Source organism: Epinephelus lanceolatus, chromosome 3, assembly GCF_041903045.1.
Source record: "Epinephelus lanceolatus isolate andai-2023 chromosome 3, ASM4190304v1, whole genome shotgun sequence".
NCBI classification, from domain to species: domain Eukaryota; kingdom Metazoa; phylum Chordata; class Actinopteri; order Perciformes; family Serranidae; genus Epinephelus; species Epinephelus lanceolatus.
Genome location: NC_135736.1, coordinates 44,315,001 through 44,330,010, shown reverse-complemented (window position 1 = coordinate 44,330,010; position 15,010 = coordinate 44,315,001). Strand labels below are relative to the sequence as shown.

General features: G+C 41.6%; 1 protein-coding gene across 5 annotated transcripts in view; it reads right to left on the bottom strand.

Annotated features, from left to right (window-relative positions):
* Window positions 1–8,102: 8,102 nt before the first annotated feature.
* Window positions 8,103–15,010, bottom strand: part of nacc1b (nucleus accumbens associated 1, BEN and BTB (POZ) domain containing b) — a 41,986-nt gene continuing 35,078 nt past the window's right edge. For all 5 annotated transcript variants that reach the window (XM_033623567.2, XM_033623563.2, XM_033623562.2 and 2 more), the window contains exon 8: window positions 8,103–15,010. This exon is cut by the window's right edge and continues 9,740 nt beyond it. The gene's annotated coding sequence lies outside the window, so the exon portion shown is untranslated.

Below are 15,010 nucleotides of genomic sequence, written 5' to 3'. Positions count from 1 at the left end.
GAGTGATAGTATGAGTAGGCGTGAGGCTGCCCGTCCCTGATATGAGATGCTGGTTTCGCTCCGCTGGACACTTTGTCAGATTCCTGCCGCTCTGGCCAGCGGACAAATGTGGTTCATTTTCCTCCCTGATTGAGATGCATCTCGGTGAGGTGAAGTCAGGTCTGCAGCCAGCCGCCTTCGCGCCCCTGAAGGCTGTACAGCACACGATTGGCTGAGGCTTTGTTACACTCACTGGGCGATGAGAGACAACCTTGGCTCAGAGCGAATGGGTTTGCCTGTTTTATTGAAAAGCTTTAGCTAATGAGAGGAGGAACAGTTGCTGGGCAGGATGTCTCCACACGCAGCCCAGATTTAGGCTTACAACTCCCTCTGCTGGAGGCTGTGGGTCATGTTGTTTCTTTGTGTCATGTCAGGTAACACTACCTACGCAAGGGTGTGTTGCTGCGCTGTATAAATATAAACCACAATGCTTTGAATTATTGTGTAAATGGACATAATTCCTGTACAAAGGCTTTATGCAGAATCAATTTTATTTTCAATCCTGTGTAATCCAGATTTTATTTCATTCGCTTTTGTCACACACTGAGAGAAAATGATCAAGTATGGAGTTACATGAAATTTCTCCTGAGACATTTCCACTTGTTTCCACCAAAGGAGTCAGAGGTCACATGCCCAGGATTTAATGCAGGTGGGGTTCAGGGATGTTTTCCATCACTTCCACAGCTCTTCTTAAACTCATTCTCTCAGTCGCTCCTGTGTGATTTTAATGTGCTTTTACATATTCAAGCCTTCATTCCTTAAACGCTTCAGTGGGGAAAATTAGCCGAATACTTGGAAAATGGCTGCAAGGGTAAATGAAGCAGTCATGTGGTTTCCACTCCACTCATGAGTCACTGCAAGACCTCTGCACGCAGAACAGAGCTTTGTACAGGTAAAGCATCTTGAAACAGAAGGATTTCTAATATACACTGTGTGTTTTCTGTCAAGTTAAAGAAATATTTCACACCCCATTTGTGTTTATTACTGTATTAATTACTTTGTCTTCAGTTGAATTGTGAAGAAATGAAGAATCGACGTCTTGGGAGTCCACGTTTTACAACAGCAAAACTACATCATAACATCCATTTTCAAACTCTGACACAACTTTTGCAGTGTAATCTAAGCCTCATGTATTCAGTCGTACACACAGTACTTCCCAAACACATGCATGTTTGCTTAGCATTTAAACTTGAGAACTGAAAGTGTAACTTATCCATGCCCTCGTCAAAACCAGGCTCTGTTGACAAAAACAGTTTCAAGATACATATCCAGGATGCACTGGGATGTATTATCAGTGATGTTCCCCGGGTCATAGGGGGCTTTGGGTCTTTCAACATCAGACCTTCTCACCCAGGTGACCCACCCGGGGTTGATCAAGACCCTGATTGCATCCCAGCAACAGTAATCCAAGTAACCGAGTAATTTTACCTTGCTGGAACGGGAGAGTTTGTAAACAGATGTTTTGCTGTTGTTTAATGTGGCTCTTGGATTCTTTGTTCACCAGATGCATACAAGAAGAACAAAGTTTTCTTCATGGATTCAACGTAACATGGAGTGTGTTATAACTTCTATACAAATGATCATTTGGGGGTTGAGGCACATGCTTTTCTGTTTGGATTTGACTACATCTACTTTTACTGCATTATACTGTAACATCAGATCTGTATGGGAGAGTACTGTAGTGATTCTTAGAGACTGTTCTTTATTTATCAGAGGTGGCTGGAGTGTGACGACTTCTGCTTTTTTTTCTGTTTTACTTTAACTTTGACTCTCCCTGAAGCTACAAATATTTTTCCTTGAGCTGGAGTTTAAGAAAAATGCTTGTATTTCGTCTCAAAAACGGTTTATTTTCGGCCCAATTTGACATGAGACACGTAGATTAAAGTGATTTTGATGAAATATCACTATTTTAAAATCAGAATTGGTTATGTTTTTTTTTTCTGAAAGAAGCTTTTGTCGCACATGTGTAAAAGGACCATCAGAAAGTCAGAAATCCAATGACAATTTTTGTTTTTACAGTTTCAGGCCATGGTAAGTGGTGAAAATTTGGCGATTTCCGTAAAAGTTAACATGCCCTTGAAACAAAGACTGATTGTCTTCACGTTTTCTTTCGACTTTCAAAGAAAACATGCCTTCAGGTTTGGAAGGCATGTTTCCTTTAAAAAAAAAGTCGCTCCCCAGTGCTTAAAGAATGATTTGGCATGCCTTGCACCACGTCCTCCCCCGTCATAAATAACGAACAGTCTCTTAGTATTTTTTTGTTGTTTTCTTTAAATGTTTCCAGATCTGGGTCTAAAGAAAAACTAATTTGAGGCTTTCTAGTCTTTGTTTTCCCCAAAATGGAACTGCGCACACATCTGCTGATTTAACTGCATCAAGGCATTGACAGTTGTTACAAAACTGTAATCTAATTTAAAAAGTCACTTTGTGATATCACACAAATTACGTTAGTCACTGTTATTAAGCAAATTTCAAACTCTTTCCAGGCCTCGTGTAACCGCCAGATCAACCTGTAAACGAGCTCTGATGCAGCATGTTAAAATTAATATGGTTGCATGCATTAAAAGCACACATAATATTAGTTTGCGTACATAGATTTCTGAAGGTATCAACACTTTTTGGTACATTATTCAAAACATATGACTCATCCTCACCTGCCTTTATCTTTATCTTGACTTGCTACTTTCCAAAAAAAAGGGGTCGAAGCCTTAAAATAATTTTTGTGTTGGTTGTTGACTTTTTTTGTTATTAAACAAACCTTGTTGGAAGTTTGATTTGGGGAACGGACCTCTGACTTAAAAAGTGCTGATGAAGCTGAACATCTTTTTTGGTTGAGAAGTTTGTCTTTTGAAGGCAACTAAAATTGATCATAACAGTCTGTTTTGTTGGTGAAACAGTGAAGAGGTGGATTTTTGGAGGATTTGAATGTACAACAGTTCACATAGTACTGACTGCCATCGTGCCCTTTCCTGTCAAACAGCCCATGTGTCTGCAGATTTAATGCCTCCACTTAAAAAAAGGCTAACTGTGGCTTAACATTACTTCTCAATCACTGCTCTGCTATAGTAGATTTTTTAAGTACTGACTTTCACACACTACATTAAGAATAAATGTTTCGTGGCATCTGTTGCCGCTTTGACAACTGAACCGAATATGATTGTTTTCTTACTGGCATCCGGAGATTTCTGAAATTGCTCAGTAGGGTTTTAAGTTTCATTAAACTTGTTCAACATGAAGCGACTAAACTGCGGTGGTGGTTTCTTAATCATGAATGTTCCTCCCATTATTTAAATTTAAAGACTTGTTTAAGAGGTTTTTAAACATTAATAAATCTATGTTTAGACTTGTGCTGTGTGTCTGAATGAATACAGTATTTTATCCTGCTCCCTCTGTGATTTGTACTTTAGATAAAAGCTTCCAGCGAGCTGCAGATGTTACAGGAGTGACTTTTAATTGAGAGGCACTCTTCAAAATGGAAACATCACCACATCCTATCCTGAGAGCCGAGCCGTCATGTGAAATTACATTTACTTTGGCTGTAATGAGCAGAGCCCGAGTCCCCAGCGGCTGCATGAAGTGCGAGTAGCTCTGAAAATCCGCAGGCAGCAGTCAGGAGAGCGACACATTCACACATGAAGCAGACGCCCTGCGAAACTCTGCAGGAGTGAGAGACCAGCGCTGACAGCATCACACTGATACATCAGCCGGTCAGTAATGAGCTCATTGTAATATGAACACTACTCCTCACGCTGTTAGCCAGTTATATAACAGGTTCTACAAGACTGATCTGAGACTTTTTGCAGTTTGATATAGAATATCATGGGTATAAATATTTTATTTTTTTAATAAGTTGTAAACGACTTCAATGGAAACACTGGACAATTAGCTCAAATTCCTACTGTAGAGTCCACAATGTAAAACATCTCACATCAAATGGTGTTTTTCACTTTAAGGCAAAAATGATAAACATTTATTGACTGATTAATAATAATGATAATCTCTATATAGCACCTTCTATACAAGAAACGCAGCACAAAGTGCTTTACAGTAAGGGTGGTGTAAACACTGAGTGCATCACATGAAAAATAGACATAATGGACATAAAACAGACAAAACAATTTAATATGAAAGTACATTTAAAACTTTAAAACATGGATTAAAACTAAAAAACTATAAATCATAAAATCAAGTAAGATTTTAAAAGAGTTGCAGCAGCATGAAGTGTAAATTGAAAGAGTTTCAGACCTGTATCAGGAAAGTCAGAGCTAGTTAAAGGCTAAAGTGAACAGATACATTTTATGAGGGAGTTTGTGTTCCATAGCTTTGGGGCGTCACTGACAAAGGCTGCATCCCTGATCTTCTTCCGGCTGTTGCTGGGAACCTCCAGTAAATCAGCAGCAGGTGATCGCAGTGTTCTTAGAGGCAAATAGTTAACAGGGAGTTAGCAACGTAGCTCGGTCCCAGCCCATGTAGGGCTTTGTATACAAGGATTTATTGATGTACAGAAACTTATTTGTCAACATTTTTGATAATTGCTTAACTGTTAAAGTTATTTATTAAGTCAGCTTCCTGCTCCAGCTTCTCAAATGTTGTGGTTCTGTTTTATATCAATTTAAATTGAATATCTTTTGGTTTTGGACTGTTGGTTGGACAAGACAAGCAATTTGGAGAAGTCGATGGCCTTTTTAGAATTGTGATAGAATACTCTTTTCCTAGCTGCAGCTCTGTGACACTGTGAAGTTTTATTTCAATCAAAGGTAACTTCAGTATTTTTTAACCTGTACCTTATTTTCCATGTTTCTTTGTCTGATGGTGCTTTCACACCTGCCCTGTTTGGTTCAGTTCAATCGAACTTAAGTTCATTTGCCCCCTCAGTGCGGTTCCTTAAGGCAGGTGTGAACACAGCAATCACACTCAGGTGTGCACCAAAACAACTGGACCGAGACCTTCTTGAAGAGCGCTGCAGTCACCAGCAGTGAAACAGGCTGCAGTGTAACCACTTGGGGCATTTATGCGCCGTCAGTTTGCGTCCACTAAAAGTGTTTGTTTTTGCCACTGACAGGCTCTGATTATTACTCTGTGTCTGTCATTACGGGAAGTATCTCTAGAAAGATGGCCCTTTGTGTTAAAGTGTAAGATCCTTTTTGTGTAACCACAAACCACTCTGAAATCACCATTATCAAATTTACCAGACTACACTTAAATAAACAGTCATGTTAGCCTGTATAGATTCAGCATATTTTCACACTTAACTGGGTGAATGAAGGGTTTATTTCAACCACCAGAGTTAGTGGTTTTTGGAACAGTGGACAGATGAACCAAGATGTTTTTTGTGAGTTTTATTTGGTTTCTGTTAACTTTAAATGAAGTGTGTTTTATCATGATAAAATTACTGTTAATTTGAATGGAGTCTGGTGGATTTGGTGATGGCGATTTGGGGTCTGTTTCTGGTTTAACAAACAGGATCTTACTCTTTAAAAAAAGAGGTCTATTTCTAATGTTGTCAGACACTTAAAACAACAATCTGAGCTTGTCGGTGGCAAAAACAAACACTTTGAGTGGACATAAACTGATGGTGAACAAATGCCCCAAATAGTTACATTAAAGCCTGTTTTGCAGCTGGTGACTGCAGCGCTCTCGCTCAATACTGGACCAGTTTAAAAAAGTTTTGCTCACATTAGTCACTTAGACACAAAAACATGTTAAAATAGTGCCCAGTTTGAAAAATACTGAAGCTACCCTTTAATGTCAGTCATTGTACAACATATAGCTCCAGTGAAATATGATCGCATCAGCTCCTTTGAAGTGTACATTGCAATTAATAACATTGTTGGCTGCTGCTTTGTAATCGTCCATGTTTCCGGATGGTTCTCGTAAGCCATGGTTTCAGGTTGTGGAATGATTTAACTATCTACACATCCCGACCCCAACAGGATGGCTGTACAGTTGCTTTTCCAGAACACAGCGCCGCTCTGCAGCTACCTCTGAACAGTGTATAGCGATGTTTCAATACTTAAAGATAACACTATTATACCACTTCCTTTTGAGTTTAAATATCAGCCATTGGACAGTACTGTCACCCACATGAATCTTTTTAAAGCATGTCACACTATGGCTCTGCTCTCAGAATAGTACGTGATGATTCTGCATTTCAGCACTGGGATGCACCATGTGGAAGTTATCTCCTAACTTTGGGTGTAAAGCCGACACCAGAGACTCAGTAACTTCTGGTTAGTTTCAAACTAAATCAGCTATGACAGTTAGCTGCACCACAACTACTTGACTGGTTTGGACGTAAAGTCATAATGTCAGCAAGCAGCCAATCATCAGTCAAAGACAGCGCTCCATTGTCATGGTTACCCTGAGCATCAGCTGTCTGACTGGCTTGAGCCACTTGGCATCGCAGTACGTCATAGTGAGCTGGATCAATATTGAAATATATCAATAATTTAGATCTCTACTGTTGTAAAATGGCACGTGGTTAATGAAATGATGCTGTGTGGCAGAAAAACTGCTGTTTTACAATCAGTGAGTATAATTCTGTGACAGTTTATGATTTACACCAACCTCAGGGCCTGTGTAACTATTAAATTGTTACTTATCTCAGTAGTGCAACCACTTGTATTTTATTAATTCATTTATTTTCTGTAATTACTTATCCTGTTGGGGGGGTGCTGGAGAGGCGGGATACACCCTGGACAGGTCACCAGACCACTAACACTCACATTCACACCTACAGGCAATTTAGAGTCAGCTATTAACCTAACCTGCATGTCTGCATGGAAGCCGAAACACCCGCAGACAACCCATGCGTTCTTACCTGTGCTGTACCTTAACTTGATAATTAATCTCATACTTACCTGAAGAAGATGATTAAATTCTTGAGTGGATGTTTTCTTTAGTTGTGTATATCAGTACATAAGGGTGGTTAATATTAGCAGACATTAGATATTGCTGTCAAACTTATATCACCAAGTAAGTTTTCTGACCCTTTTCTACTTGTGCAGAAAGCAGAAAAAGAATCATATCTGATGACAAGACATGATGTTAGGTCTTTAAAACTGCTGACTCGAGCATCTAAGGAAAGTAAAGGGAAATTCAACGTTTCTCTGCCACTGCAGTGTCCGCTGTTTGGCTCAGTTTACATATTCCCACTTCAACAATATTAAAGGTCCAGTGTGTAAGATTTAGGGGGATTCAGTGGCATCTAGTGGTGAGGACTGCAACCACCTGAAACTTAAAATAATAATAATTGTAATTCCGTAAGTGCTTGTTGTTGAGGAGGTTTTTACTGGGAGATGAATTATCCACAGAGCTCTTCAGGTTCCTCCATACATCCAGCCATTTTCAACCACTTATCCAAATCCGAGTCGCGGGGGCAGCAGGCTCAGCAAGGTATTCCAGACGTCCCTCTCCCCAGCAACACTTTCCAGCTCCTCCTGGGGGACCCCGAGGTGTTCCCAGGCCAGATGAGATATGTAATCTCACCAGCGTGTTCTGGGTCTGCCCCTGGGCCTCCTACCAGTTGGACTTGCCCAGGAGGCATCCTGATCAGATGCCAGAACCACCTCCTCAGACCCCTTTTGACACAAAGGAACAGTGGCTCTACTCTGAGCTCCTTACTCTATCTCTAAGGCTGAGCCTAGCCACCCTTCAGAGGAAACTCATTTTGTCTGCTTCTATCAGCAACCTCGCAACCTCACTACCCAGAGCTCATGACCATAGGTGAGGGTTGGGGCATAGATGGACCAGTAAATCAAAAGCTTTGCCTTCTGGCTCAGCTCCGTCTTCACCACGGCAGTCTGACACAGTGCCCACATCACTGCAGGGGCCGCACCAAACTGCCAATCCATCTCATGCTCCATTCTACCCTCAATCGTGAACAAGACCCCGAGATACTTGAACTCCTTTGCTTGGGGCAGTAACTCACTTCGAACCCAGTCTGGTCCTCTTCAAAATAAAAGGACCAGGTGATTTAAACTGGCAACACACCAAATAAAGCCATTTAACGTTAAACAAATTGGTGTTTTTGGATACAAGCAAATAAAGACTCAACACAGCAGTAAGGTCAGTCCTGTTTGTTAAAAACCTTTTATTAAGATATTCAGATTTTTCCTCATTTTTAATCAGTCTGGTTTCTTTTTCTCTTTACAGTAGTTAATGTGCAATTATCTTTATTACTGGGTCACAGTTAGGAATTCACAAAGTTATTGGCACTTGGAACACATGGGGGAAACACTGGCATGTACACGGGGCGGAGCAGGGGGCGCGGGGTGGCGCGAGGGGGCATCGGGGCAACTGGTTGGATGGGGCGGGCAGGGTAACACGGCAGGTTTAGGGTCAGGGTCTGGGGTGTGTTTCTGTGTGTGTGTGTGTGTGTGTGTGTGTGTGTCGGGGTGAGGTCGGGTATTTTCTTTGACATCTGTAGACGCTACTGCATTGTTTATGTTTTTTTTATCCTTTTTTTGTTTACCTCCAAAAGCTGTTATTTCACTTTTTCATTTTTCTGGGTTATGAAGAATAATAAAGAATAATACCTCATGCTGCGAGTGCACATCTAACAATCAAACTTCGATAGTGCTTCTATGTCATAATGTACAGTTTATATATTTATATATTTATAGTGGAAAAAATGAGAAAAAGAAAGAGTTCTGCAGAGTATTTTCCCCCAACGACACCAGAGACAAGGAAGAGAAGGAATAAAAAATAGTCATTCACGGTTGCTATGATCTCATATGTAAGCCCCACCCCCCCGTTCTGTAGTATAATTCTGAGGTAAGACTGTGTTGACGTGGACTCTCGGCTTGTGTCCCGTTTCTGTAAAAACCCTGCGCTGTATGCATTCAAATGGTCCGAGAGCGCTCTGCTGAGGCTCTTGGGTTTGTTCCTGAAAAACAAAAAAGTATGTACCTGCTTTGTAACGGCAGCCACAGCAGTTCAGAAGCTGCTCGCAGCGCTGAGATATCTGTGGGCATTAAGGTCTGCTATGGCTGAGAGCTCCCGAGGTAAACTGGTACTTTTTTTTAAAACTGCATCAGTGACACGAAGACGCACACACACGCCCTGCCAGTCCGCAGGTGTGTGTGCAAGCTTCTGTATCTCAGAGGTTTGCCCGTTTTGTATTCATTTATACATGTACAGTATATATATATATATTTGTGAGTATGTGAGTTGTCTCTGGTGTGTGGGGATTTGGGAAAGAGCGAAGTAGATGTTTCTGGATAGAAGACTACAGACCTGCAGACAGCAGGAAAAGAGACACACGGCGCTTGAGGAGCGCGAGGGGGAAAAGGTCGGGGCAAGGGGTCGATGAGGTCAGGCCGCGGCGTCCGAGGAAGATGAGGAGGAAGGCGGCTGAGCGGAGAGGAAGGGATGGAGAGGGAGAGATTAACAATGAGGATTCACCTCAGGATCACGATCTTGATTCAGAAAGAGTCTCGCATCCACTTCCCCTCGCTCCTCTGTTCTCAAGTTTAGCCAGTTTTTGCGCACTTGACGACACAACTCCTGACATTCCTCCAGGTTTCCAGCAGGGTCCCTACACAGGAAAAATCCACCCTTTGTTTCCAAAAGTTAATCTGGTATCAAGCACTGAAATTTCCTTTTTTTTGTTGTTGTTGTGTTCACATTCCTTGGCCGCTTGCATCACAAAATTAGCAACTAGCTGGTGCCAGATATTTCCCTCAGGAGTTGGCAGAGACCAAAATCAGAGCTAAAAAGAGAAAGTGAATATTAGACTTTCATCAGGTGGCCAGAAATGCAATGCCATGTATTGGATGTGCACCAAAAACTAAGCTAAAGCAGCTTTAATGGAGAGACACCAGAACTCAGTGTTCACTGTTGAATACACCAGAATGTGTGGTTTCTCACATCAGTGTTTGAGGGTGGATTTTTCCTTCAACATTTGTTTAAAAAGAGCAACAAGACCAAGAACCAGATCAGATATTTTTCCAAATGATTAATATGACATTGCAAGTCGAACCCCACAAGCATTTGACAGATTTGATAGTTGAAAGGACATCGAAGTTAGGGCTGGGTATTGTTTAGGGCTGCCCCATAATAGTCAGAGATACGAGTCATCAGAGAGACCCTTCAAGATTCTGATTTAGCTGCAGAGTGAGCTTTGATGCTGCTCTTCTTTGGTTCAGGCAGCTGCAGACACAGAGGCAGTTACCTGGCGAAGGAGAGGCTTTGACTGGTCTGGCTCAGAGATAATGTTATCTTCTGCCTTCTGCTTAGAAGGGGTGAATTTACAGCTCACAGCAACTTAATACGATACAGTCTGGTTTTGTTTGATACCTAATGTTGCACACTTCTTATCTGTCGTTAGGGTAGTTTGATAACTTGAGTGTCATTGCCACACTGGACATCCTGCTAATGCCCAAACAAAATCTCAAACTCTACATGGTAAAAAATGAAGGAATAGTCAAACATTCGTACTGATCACCCAAATATGACGTGACTGATATACTTCTGAGTCGGGTACAGCCCTAGATAACAAGTACCGATACCAGTGCGCTTAAAGTGACACAGATACCAATAAAGTACTTCCTTGATACCTTTTGTTTGCTACTTCATTCGATACCCATCATGTGGCTTGAGTGGCGTGTAGTGCAGCCATACCTTCGAACATCTTGCTGACATCTTGGCACACTGAACTGCCAACTATGCCAGATGGACCGCGCTCGACTTCACTGTACCACAGACTGCATTGGTTGTGGCTGCTGCGGCAGTGGGCCAGTCACTCATTGCATTACATTGAAGAACACTTGCAGTGACTGGCTGCAGGCAAAACCACAGAAATACTTTTTTTTTCTGGGTACAAAAATCATCGAATGCAGGTGTTGTTTGACTGGAGAAGCTTCGATACTACTTGGTACGGGTCGGTACCTGAAAGGTATCTAGTACCAATACCCAGCCCTAATCTAAGTTGTCTGTCGTTGCTTCCTTCATTGATTTTAAAATCAAGCGTTAAGACGAGAGCTGTTAATGAAGAGAATTTTGACTGTGGCTCACTGTCACATTGAAGGTTTTGTGCTTGTTTGAGTCGACACTAAACCAATAGCGCATCAAATGCTTGCTCAGTGATCATACCTTCCTGATCTCTCAAGGTTTCTTTTTAAAAAGGAGCTAGAAATGATCAAAATTCAGTTTCCAGATCTGTGTAGGAACTCCGTCCGAATTAAATCCAACCTTCAACCCCTTTACTGGTACCCCCTCACCCACTTGAACTCTCCCCCTCCCCCCTATTTAACCCCCCCTCCACCACCCCCATGCAGAGGAGAGTTTGCACAGTCTATGCTCCCACTTCCCACCTGGAGGGAGACAGGTCGATTGGGCACATCATCGTCATCATCATTTTTACAGTAAACAACAAATGTCATAAAGAGAGAGAAGAGAAAACATACAAAATAAAAAAGGGAATATAGTACAAAAAGATAAAAACAACAAAAATAAGGAACTTACAAAAAGAACCCTCACATTACATCTCGATTCCCACCCTCCCCCCCAAACGCACCAGCATCCAAACCACAGACAGGAAGTGACAGAGTGAGCGTGCTCAGAAAGGTGCAGAGGGCTTTGGCTCTCCGGGACAGTTGAGCGCTCGCCCAAAGGTGCTTTTTTTTTTAAAAGATTATTCCGCTCTCTCCTTGTCACTTTAGCTCCTCTCTGTGGATCGGCGGCCGGGACGGAGATCAGAGAGAAAGACAGACGGTGGATGGACAAGTCGATGCACAAAAACAGCTGCTGTGCTCTTTTGTTTTGGAAGTCATGTCAGCAACTTTCAATCTACCGACACCTTTATTTGGCATCTTTAGCCCACGTGCCGCGGTGGACATTTTGGCGGGTTTGTGTCTTGTGTCGGATTTGTAAAATGAGCAGCAGAAGCCTCCGGCGGTCTGCTGTTAAGGTGCTCGGATGAATACAGTGATCGAGACTCTGTCGTTACAATCGTAGCTTGTGTAGGATCACTGCCTCTTGGGATATCACCCTCTGGTGGCATTGGCAGTTACTACAGCTGCTGAGCCCCCCCCCATCTCTGCGCTGTGGTAGCTGTATTTCGCCACCAGGTGGCGTCTGAACAATAAGAAACATTCAAGCAGCAGTAGCTTATTCTTTGTAGAAAAGCTGGTTCAAGAACCAGGTCAAGTAAACTTACTTTGGGTCGATACCTAATGGAAGTTTATGCTAAAAAGTGTGTTTATCGTTACAAGACAATGGAGAGTAGGATTTTATCCATGAAGAGATTTTTTTAACAGACATTCAGACTTTTAGCCTTAAATGATGTGAGCCCGGCAGTGTTTTGTTTACCTCGACTTTACGTCCATCCATCCATCAGTCTGTTCATCCGTCTGCTTTCTGCAGTCTCGATCCCGCCCCGTCAACAGCTGCAGTACAGTAAAAACCAAACATCTGGTCCAGCATTAAAACCTCGTCCCTCCCGTCCGCAGCACCTCAATCATACAACAATCGCAATGCAAAAATATGTGGTTCTCTTTCTCTAAACTATTTTACAGCTAACCATGTCTCCACTTTCTCTTTTTGTAATTTTTTTTTTACACAACTTGGCAACTCTACGTACAGGTGTTAATGTTGAATGATTAGTAGCATCTGTCTTAAAATAACTTTTAAGGACTACAGTACACTAGCTCAAATGTAGAAAACAAACACAACAGCAAAATAAATTGTAAAACTAAAAGAAAAAAAATTTGAAATGTGTACAAAGCTCTTCTAAAAGCGCGACTGAACTCGCATCGCTTTCAAAAAACGTCTGCTCTGGCCCCGCTCAACCTTTAGTCGTAAAACTGTGCTCAGGCGTAGCTGCCTTACAAAGAGGCAAAAAGCTGCAACCTGTGATGACCTCTAAAAGGTCAAAGGTCACAGGTAGGTTTTAGATTTCATAATAAAACAACATCTATGATATAAAGCCTATGATTCTGGGCTGACAAAGTTTTACAGTTCAGTTTCATGTTTCCGTTTTTGCTCTTTGTAGGGCAGAAGAGTGTTAAAAACTTCTTTATGAAAACCATTCTCTGCTTTGCTTTCTTCTCTCAGTAGCATTTGGCTACCAGCTCTTTATTTTTCCTACAAATCAAAGAGGAAATAAAACAGGCACGGGCAGATATTAAAGAAAATATCCCTTTTGCTGTGCTCGTTGGAAGAATGCCGAATTTCCCTAAAGTTCCTCTTAAAAACTCTGGATGTGAAAACCAGTTGAAACCCCTGTGTGCCCAGTCCACATCCTGAGGCCCCAGGAGAACAGGCCAAGCACCAACACACAACGGAAACTTGGACAAAAAGCTTGCTGAATCTGCCATAACCCTCAATAATAACAACATCTACATTCTTTTCTTTTCAAGATCTTGCACAGTGACAAAAAGTACTTCTCAAAATGACAACTTCCAGCCCACGTTTAGACTGTAAAAACAAAACTGGGGCCTTATACTGCTACTACAGTGGTTCCCTACCTTTGGCTTCCACACCCTGGATTGTGAGATAAATCTAAAGAGGGGAGTAAGGTTGCTGAATATTTTCCTTATCAATTATTCTACTGATTGTTTTTATGACCTTGAAAATTTGTCTATAAGTTATGGGAAATGTCCACTACAGTGTCCTTCATGATGGTCAAATTATTATTCTATAAGACTAAAACAAAGGGAAAATGTACATTTGGAACCAAAAGTAATCAGTTATCAAAATCTGGCTAATTTTTTATCGATCAACTAATCCTTTCAGCTCTAGTTTTAACTCTCGGGGCTTCTTGAATATTCTACAAATTCAAGAACATTATGATTCAACTGAATACGCAACTAGTGATTAGGAATGCATGATAATATCGGTACTTTGTCGGTATTAGCAGATAAAGGCTTTAAGATAAATTATCAGCATTGGCCTGATACGAACATTTCCACCGATAAGATGACGCTATAATTATGCGACTTTAATTAATCCAAACAGGTCAATCTCAGAATCCATCAGCTATCAACTGACAACAATAAAGCCTCTGGAGCTGAGGACCAATATTTCGAGCTGATCTGGTGTAGTCAGTGAATATCCAGGCCAAGTCTTCCATACCCCGATCATTTTGGCTAATCTCTATAGACAGATATCCGAATATGAATGCAGATAGACTTTAAAAAAAGCAAATGCTAAGGTAAATCATCAGACGATAGATGATGGATCCCGAGACTGCATTTCGGCCAATGTATTCTACTTCTCTTCATGGACTGTTTGCTTGCCAGAACACTTCCCGTCGCCTGCAGTTTCTTCATAGAATCTATAGACATTAGATATGACCTAAGTTGAAGCGGTTTTCTTATTTTGCCCAGTGAATGTGCACATTTTGAAAAGCTATGCCTCATAACAAAAGGCATGACATGATGTAAATTCCACCACAGGAGAGGTCCGATCTTTGCTGCAATTAGGTGGAAAAAATATGTGCATATATCGGCATTTGTCAAAATGAACTGGAGGAATTCAATGTAATGCATCTCTACCTTTGAAGGATTGCCTTGAGACATGATTTTGTATTGAGTAAGAGGGCCATCAGACCCCCAGCAAGTGCGCCGGGCTTTGAAGCCAATTTTCATAGTGGCCAAACAGCATAATTACAGCGTCATGTAATGCCCTCTGGCCCAAAGACTTTTTTCCAATGACTTCCATGCCAAAAGAGATGTCTGTAAATCAGTGGATAAAGTTTTTTGAGCGTCACAACCCCCATGAAATGACTAGAAGTCTAGAGGAGCCGCAGGATTGAATCACTTCATCCCAATTCAAGCTAGTGGAGTGCCAAACCGGAAGTAGCCGGCTCAGCTGGCGGAGATCTCTCATGAGCCTCCTCTATGGGCCACACAGTACGTCCTGATCATCTGATCAGACCTCATCATCCAGGTTGTTTTCTTTGTGGCTATTGAACTTTTTGGCTTCCTGCCCCACTGAGCAGCTTTCCATAGGAATGAACGGGGCCCCG